Raw genomic sequence first — 7,549 nt, forward strand, 5'->3', positions numbered from 1 at the left:
ATAGCCATCTATTTATGGGCGGCTCTCAAACGTAGCCACTACAAAACAGTGCACTGTAATTAACCCCACCTAATCAGATAGAGCACCGGAGTTGTGTTCCTATTCGTCCTCAGGCACACAACCCGGTGGACAGGGGCTTCGCAGAGAGGATGAGCCCATTCTATAGTTCAGAATGGCTAAGCAGATTAAAACCTCAGATCAAACATGATATTTACAGGCAATGCTCTGCGGAGAGTGCTCCTTTTATGTCGGGTGGGGAGAGGCTTCAGGGCTGGGCTTTTAAAGCCATGTCCCTTAATTGTATTCCGGCTAAGTGGGATGAATGGTGCTTTTTAATCAGACTACTGACGGTGTCCTGCGCTGTTAAAAAAAACCAAAAAGAAAACACACACACACACACACACAGACGGCGCCCGAGAGTTAAGATGATGAACGATATATGATTTTAATCCGACCGTCCGGACTTCAGCAATATTCAAATGCATCCTCGTGTTAATCTGGCACCTGTGAGCGCCGGGGCGATTCCCACCGGGGCTTTGAGCTCTAAATGGGGCAAAAAACGGTGTATAAATAACGTCAGCATCCACCCCGGGCAGACAGTGTTTGCGTATACTCTCTTTAGCATTAATGTTATACGATCGGAGTCACAGTTCTTGCTGTTTAACAAATCTCATTGTTGTGTGAGGCCTACTTTACTTCCCCGTCTGAGATTTAAGGCTCTGCTCCTCCTAGTGGCTCACCGCGGCTCTGTCTCCCCCACCGGCCTGTACACAAATGGGTTTAACGGCAGAGGATTTAAGACACAACATAATAACGTGCGCCTGCTTTCATATTCTTGCTTACGGAACTGTGGGAGGAAATGAGAATTATCGGAATCTCTTTGATGCGACCTGACAGCTCACCATATAGGAAGTAATGGGAACGCTATAAGATCCGACGTTCACCTCGTCAATTTGAATTTCATGACCAATCAAATGTAGACAAGGTGTCATTTGGAGGGTAGGGGAGAAGGGAGAGTGAATCCCTTTCCCAAACAGTTAATCCAACTTTAATCCTAGTCATTAGGAATTAGACATGCCGAGCTGTCCGGCCGTGCCTCTAAATTACAATCAAACGGTTACCAATTACACAAATTATTGATGGTAGATTCTCTTTTCAACTGCAAATTAAGGCTATTAAGGCAGGCTCCTTTTTAATGCAAAAGTGACTAATTAACCAGCGGATGGGAAATCTGCTGCCCAGATATCAAAAAAGTTCTCAGAACACATTGCAGAAACACAAGGGAACCAATTAGTTTAATTATCAAAACAGCTAATTAAAATTGCACAGTTCCTAATTAGTTCTTTGCTTTTGCCTCTAATTGACAGCATGGAGATAAATGGGCTGCCGATGAAAATGGGGAGAGGAGAAAAACAGGGGAAACTTCGGTGGAATATTTATGCTGACTTTATCTCCGTCTGTGTGGCAGCCCTTGAAAGTGGAAAATTAATGACCTTAATTCCCAAACTGTTTTTCCTCTAACGGTGCTCCCCTCTGTGCTCCCGGTGCACGCTCCTTTGTACGGCCCTGCCACCCTGCCAACTGCTGGAATGGAGGGGGGGTGGGGGCACTCGGGGCTGGGAAGGAGCCACGATCCTCCTCCTAATGTGACAGCTCCCACCTAACAATGGAGAAAGATGAAAGCAGGAAGCAGATGTAACCACTGGGAGCGTTGCATCATGGGACCACAACTCTGTTGCACTTTCTTTAAAGCCCTTCTGTCATCCACAAGGGCACTAATTCCTTCCATGAAAAAGAGGGAACTCTGCTGGGACAGAGATAAAAGACATTTGATGGCCCAGAAACACTTTTAATAAGTTTTGAAATTTGAATATTAGATTGATTTATACAATGTCTGGCGAGTGAAGTGCCCACATGTGCGCGTTGGTTGGTATCAGAGCGCGGTTTGAACAGATGTTGGAATGTTTAAATGCACCACTTAATGGAGTCATCTGGTCAAATTATGAGAATCGATTCTGAGGTGTATTTTAGACCAAGATGCAACAACCTGGACTTCACCTGCGACGGTTCCCGACGGACCTGGTGAGCACCGTGGCGGTGGCGGGCGCCGTCCCTCCCTGGCGTCCGTCCTTCTGACAGCCGCCTTCTCTTTGTCTGTTTTCCTGCGAGGCTAACCCTGTCATGTGTAATCCTGTCCTCCTGCCTGCACGCCAGTGACATGCGGGTCCTCTTGGCACATTAGTAGATATCTATCAAACTAATCAGTTTACGTTCGGGACTGTGTTAAAATGTAAATTACATTAATGCTCAAATTATGCATCAAACTACGCAGATAGGCGAGGCCAGAGGCCGCATAATGCCCGGGATCATTCGGTTAGTGCCGTCTACATGCGGTGTTAATGCACTCTGATTTCCCCTGCTCTGCTTCAAATCCAGTATGATACGTCAGCCTTTTGGTGTCTGGAAAACTGGCGGAGCTTTATATGAAGCGGAGCAGAGGGCTACATTAAAAAGCAGGGGGACCGTCTCCGCCCGCTGGAGTTCTTTTGTCTAATTCAGTGGAAAAGGACTTTGGGCTTCATGTGAACGTTAAAACCTCGCTCACCTCCCAAAACCAGGCAAATTTTAATTCACTTAGGATCTGTGAGGGTGGAAATGAGGCGCCCGGAGTGCGTTTGCCGAGTCTCCAAACGCGATGCGAACCCCTTTAAGAATTGGGGTAGGTCTGTGCAAAGGTTTGGCCTGGAGGAACCTGCTGCCCATGAGTAACAAACACATGTCTCCCACTAATTGATTGTCTTGTGTTTTATTTATGGTGCAGCGGTAATTAGCGGACAGCATAATGTAAACCATTCATTAGCACCTGGCTGCCACTATGGATTTCACTGCTTTGTCTCAGATGCACACATCATTAGGGAGAAACAAAGACCGGAATTTATTAGCATAGCTTCTTATAAATATTCTTAAAGTCGGTGTGCCTTTAAGGGGGAACACAGGCCTGTAAAACTTTTGTCAGCATTTGCTCACTGACTCCATTTGCTGCAGAATATGTTAAGGAAGCACAGTATAAATTTAATTTTAATTGTTTTGTACACACGCCAGTGAAAAGGAACTGATTGGATACAGTTCAGAGACAGTATATTAATATGTTATTTTCATATGTTAATTGGTTTGCATAATCTCCCCCCTTTGCTTGGTTCGGAAGTACCTGGCATGGTGGGGGGAGGGGGGTGTATAGAAGACTCCAATTTACATAAAACTAGTTCTTCTGAACATTAAATAATAATGCATCTGCAAGCTGAAGGTGTGTTCAGTTAGCAGAAAGCACATTTTTATAATTCATAGTCCAGCTGTTTCAGTGCTTTCGAGTCCATTTTCCTTCCTGCCTGCGTTTAATGAAATCTTGTTACTGGAGAATTGACTGGAGTGAATTGAGATTTTAATCCCATTGACATTCTACCATGGAAATGCGCACCGGTGGGAACTTTTAATGGCAGTGCCCTGTAATCAGGAGACACTTGTATTCAGCTTCCTACAATAATGAATCTCATCAAATGTTAAAGCCCGTGCTGCTCAAATTTCAAGGTTTTTGACCATCTCCATTTGAGAAATTCCCCAGGGAGTGTGTGATTACTCAAGTTTAGCAGTTTATTGCCTCATCTTTCAATAGCCACTGAAGCACAAAATTCTCATCTAGGTTGCTCTTTTCTTTTTTTCTTCACTCCACTTGAAGAACAGGCCAATATAGACTGCGGAACAGCTGCTCAGATCCCGAGGAACCGCTGTTGGCACTCCAGCGTTATTAGCTGCCACCATCATTGTCCTCTCACCGTGTCATTTGAAGAATGAAAACTAAATTCCACGGCAAAAATCACTGGTGTGATTTTAGTTGCGTAGTTGTCACGCTGTTCCGTCCATTTTTTGGGGTTGTAGCTCTATGCTATATCGATTTATTTACATCCAACATGTCTTATAGAGACCGGTGTACAAACAACACGCTGGCCATGCTCATGGAGTCTCTTCATCATGGTCACTATTCGCAGCAAGAGTTTTAATAGAAGATTTAAACAGCCTTACTTGTCTAGGCTGGACGTCGACGGCAACATCCACAATTGGAGACATCTGAGATTATTTCTCGTTATGAACCAAACTCACTCTTTGTCTCATTCTTCTCAACCTCGCCTCTGGAAAAGACTTCAACGGGTCACTTGTGTGCTATGGATGTGATGGCGTTTTATATTTGAATGGCTAAATGTGACCTTTCAGATTAGAGGAGGAGTTGCTTCTCAGGGGTCTGAAGAGAGTCCCTGCTGCTGTGAAGCTCATGTCCCTTTGATCCCCTGTAATGAGACTAACACCAGGCCCTCTGGTCACCGAGCACCACTGGAGAGCCAGAAGCTCTGCTGTCTGACACAAGAGGCAGCTGTCTGTGTGCACGTGTGTCTCCTCAGGTGCCATACTCCAGTGGACAAATGGTGTTGCTATGTTCTTTCAAGTTACCCATAACACACTTGTAATTTCATGAGACCTGTTGTGGTTAATTGTAGTTAATTTGGTTCCATGGCGACGTTTAAGCAGAATTCCTGTTAAAAATGTTTAGCAATAGCTTCCCTGGCTGTGTAAGCACTGTGATGTAATAGCAGTGCGACACAGCGCACTAATAAATTCAGCAAAAAAGAAGAATAGAATACCAGTTTGAAGCCAAAAGTGGAGTCTCATAGTTTAGGCACCTGACTCTTCCCTAGCGGAAACCTGGCTAATGTGCTCCACCCTGCCAAGCCGATCCAGCGCAGTGCAGCTTTGCACACCACAAAATGTAAGAAGAAGCTCAAGACCGGAATAACCTAGGAAGCTCGCCAACGACCGGCGGTGGATGTTAAGGGTGCTGCAGGAGGCCTGACGCTTTAGTTACCCGGAGACATGCGCTCCGCACCGGTCCAGCTGAAGGGTAAGTAGAAGAGTCAAATGGGGATTACCACATCGAAACCAGACAGGCCACGATGTGTCTAATAGCCTTGAACCAGTTGTCCGAAGGCTTCCAGGACCTCACGGCCCCAGGGCCTATCAGCCGGTGGAACCACATTTTTCAGTCTTTTCCCAAGCCAATGCTTGATTGGTGTAGTTCCCCAGATGGCTACCATGCTAACTATTTAGCAATGCTTGCAAGCTTCCGCAGTTCATAATGCACCACACAGCTGCCGCAGAAGCCACGTGGTGTGTTATGGGACACATTGATTCGGATCAAGGTCAGATGACATTATCATCACAAATGAACCGTACCAGCATCGGCTCGTAACTTAGCCCTTCAACAAGGTTTCGGTCTGCTTCCCTCAGTCCCTCACCTGAATGGAATTGCTGTTTTCACACATGCCCAAAGGAAAACACCGAGAGGTAAATGGACCAGGGTAAGTTTCAGCAGAACTTAACAAGGTGGGTGTGAAAACACCCCGAGACATCTTCAGAGTTTCATTGAAGATCAATCATGAGCCGACCCATCCCCACGAGACCCTTAGTAACAGCCACTGATTGCTTTCTGCCGTGCAGGCCGTTAAGTGGAGTCTGGCAAAAGGCTCCTGGACAACACTTAACAATCAATCAGAGGGCACCACCACTTCTTATTACATGCTGGATCTCCCCTGCGTTCCTCAAAAACAATAATTCAGGTGGACACGAGTGACACTCAAGAATCACAGCCAGAGTTATGCCCCGTGATTTAGCTGGAGACCGATCCACTGGACTGTTGAAAGGAACTTGAGTCAGAGGATTTACATAAACCCGCTGATTGAGCTTTGCCCCCTCACACACACTCATTGGACGGTATTGGAAGTGGGTTTCGATGAGATTCCCACTATCCTTTGTCCTTCCATGATTACTGGTTGTTTTGCCTTTGAGACCACAACTTCTTGCTCACCGATATTTCCATATTTACAGTTTCATTCCCTCAACATCCAGGCAGGAGAATCTTCTCCAGACTCCATTACATCATCTTCTAAATATATAATGGGATTGGAAGGCATTCTGTTCTCAGACTGGGTTTCCCCCATGCAAATAATAAAAATAAAGGAAAGCCAAGGTTATCAAAACAGGACAAAATGGAAATAAGCCTGCCGTTGGTTAGTGTTTTATGCCTCACGAGTGTAAGAAGACATGCAGCAGAAATTCTGCCATAAAAGCCTGGACTTAAGGTTTACAGATTGATTAAAGATTCCATTGACTCAATGAACCTTAAAACGTCCATCAGATGACTAGCCAATATGTGCTCTAATCTCTAAAACGGATGTCTGGCTGTGGTTCCTTTTAAATGAATTGATCTACTCAGCTCTCCCCAAATGGAGAAATGGGCAAGTATTGATATGATTCCTGACTCTGTGATGGATGTGTTCGATGGTAAAACATGAACTGCAGTGGCCAGCGTCCGCTGTGGGGTAAGAAGAAATCCAGGGAACAGCTTTACCGGAGCTCTTCAAAGTCAAAGCAGTATCATTTGTGTCGCAGCTAATGCTCGACGCACCTGCTTGAAAAAAAGCTAAATGAGAGTTTAAAAAAACCAAAACCGACGCCCCCCCAAACCTCTTCATATCACTGTGGGCTTGAAAGCATTTAAATTTCCGTGCCAAAAATAATTTAATCAGGTGGATTTTTTTTTAAAAACAACTTTATTTCTTCATTGATTTTTCTTTTTATGCAGTTTTCATTCCGCTTTCAGCTGCATTTCATGGCCTGATATTTTAGCAAAACACTGACATATTGAATAAAAGTCGCATCAAGGCTGAAATCCAGCTCCGTGGCAGAGGGAAGGATTCAAGCTAGCGCCACAACGGTTCTGTGTAGTGTTCATACGGCGTGGCAAATATTTGCCTAAATCAGATTACACCCAAGGGAGACGGAGACGCCTGCATCCCTCTGTTGTTCCACTGCTGAAAGAAGCGCAATGGGTGACTGTTTTGGCAGAGGTTAGAACTTAAACTGTTCACTTCCCACCAGAGGAAAAGCATTGTTCTCTCTCTCCAGGATAATGAGCGTGAGTGCCACGAATAATCACAAGTGTGTCAACTAGCAGCATTGTGATCTTCAGCATCGGTAAGTCCCAGATGGCATCGAATAATTTTGTCTGCCTTCGCTCTGGAAACTGCACAACCACGAGTGTTTGATGTCCCCGCTGCTGGTTTCAATAGCAGGGAGGTGTTTAGTTAGAACTGAAACAACCTATTCCGCCTCTGATCTTCTCCTCTGCTACACGGTTGTCAAAAATATTTCAGCTCGCCTCTGACAGACATTAATTATTCAGCGGCACGGGTCAAAGGCCGTAATAATTTGAGCTCTTATTCATTCCTCGTCGCTAAATACTGCAATGACAGGAGAAGTAATAAATCAGAAACACATTTCCAAAGATCTGAAGATTGCATTGTAAATGTCAGGATGAAAGGAAATTACAATTAGGGAGAGGAAATTGTTTCGGCGAGGCACTTGAATTTTAAAATGAACCAAAATGAACCATCAAATTATGTAAACATTTAATTATAGACCAATTTTGAAAATGGCTCCTCGT

Source organism: Takifugu rubripes, chromosome 13 (genome assembly GCF_901000725.2).
Source record: "Takifugu rubripes chromosome 13, fTakRub1.2, whole genome shotgun sequence".
NCBI classification, from domain to species: Eukaryota; Metazoa; Chordata; class Actinopteri; order Tetraodontiformes; family Tetraodontidae; genus Takifugu; species Takifugu rubripes.